Source organism: Capsicum annuum, chromosome 5 (assembly GCF_002878395.1).
Source record: "Capsicum annuum cultivar UCD-10X-F1 chromosome 5, UCD10Xv1.1, whole genome shotgun sequence".
In the NCBI taxonomy this organism is placed as follows: domain Eukaryota; kingdom Viridiplantae; phylum Streptophyta; class Magnoliopsida; order Solanales; family Solanaceae; genus Capsicum; species Capsicum annuum.
The window spans coordinates 96,914,218-96,915,463 of NC_061115.1; the positions used below are offsets into that span (position 1 = coordinate 96,914,218).

At 32.4% G+C, this 1,246-nt stretch overlaps 1 pseudogene; it reads left to right on the forward strand.

The window, feature by feature from the left end:
- Nucleotides 1-1,246, forward strand: part of LOC107871915 — a 90,041-nt pseudogene that overhangs the window by 81,173 nt on the left and 7,622 nt on the right.

A 1,246-nucleotide genomic window follows, 5' to 3' on the forward strand; every position in this document is an offset into this window, starting at 1 on the left:
TGCTTGAAAATAGTTAAGTGTAGGAACTTTAAAGGGAATTCTTTTGTTTTGAATGTGGTTTGGTAGGTCACTTAGTTGCTTGAAAAGGGTTAAGTGTAGGAACTTTAAAGGGAATTCTTTCCTTTTGAATGTGGTTTGGTAGGTCACTTAGTTGCTTGAAAATGGTTAAGTGTAGGAACATTAAAGGGATTTTTTTTCTTTTGAATGTGGTTTGGTAGGTCACTTAGTTGCTTGAAAATAGTTAAGTGTAGGAACTTTAAAGGGAATTTTTTTGTGTTGAATGTGGTTTGGAAGGTCACTTAGTTGCTTGAAAATGGTTAAGTGTAGGAACTTTAAAGGGAATTTTTTTTGTTTTGAATGTGGTTTGGTAGGTCACTTAGTTGCTTAAAAATGGTTAAGCGTAGGAACTTTAAAGGGAATTTTTTGTGTTGAATGTGGTTTGGAAGGTCACTTAGTTTCTTGAAAATGGTTAAGTGTAGGAACTTTAAAGGGAATTTTTTTTGTTTTGAATGTGGTTTGGTAGGTCACTTAGTTGCTTAAAAATGGTTAAGCGTAGGAACTTTAAAGGGAATTTTTTTGTTTTGAATGTGGTTTGGTAGGTCACTTAGTTGCTTGAAAATGGTTAAGTGTAGGAACTTTAAAGGGAATTCTTTTGTTTTGAATGTGGTTTGGTAGGTCACTTAGTTGCTTGAAAATGGTTAAGTGTAGGAACTTTAAAGGAAATTCTTTTGTTTTGAATGTGGTTTGGTAGGTCACTTATTTGCTTGAAAATGGTTAAGTGTAGGAACTTCAAAGGGAATTTTTTATTTTGAATGTGGTTTGGTAGGTCACTTAGTTGCTTAAAAATTGTTAAGTGTAGGAAGTTTAAAGGGAATTTTTTTATTTTGAATGTGGTTTGGTAGGTCACTTAGTTGCTTGAAAATGGTTAAGTGTAGGAACTTTAAGGGAATATTTTGGTTTTGAATGTGATTTGGTAGCTCACTTAGTTGCTTGAAAATGGTTAAGTGTAGGAACTTTAAAGAGAATTTTTTTCTTTTGAATGTGGTTTGGTAGGTCACTTAGTTTCTTGAAAATAGTTAAGTGTAGGAACTTTAAAGGGATTTTTTTTGTTTTGAATGTGGTTTGGTAGTTCACTTAGTTGCTTGAAAATAGTTAAGTGTAGGAACTTTAATGGGAATTTTTTGTTTTGAATGTGGTTTGGTAGGTCATTTAGTTGCTTGAAAATGGTTAAGTGTAGGAACTTTAA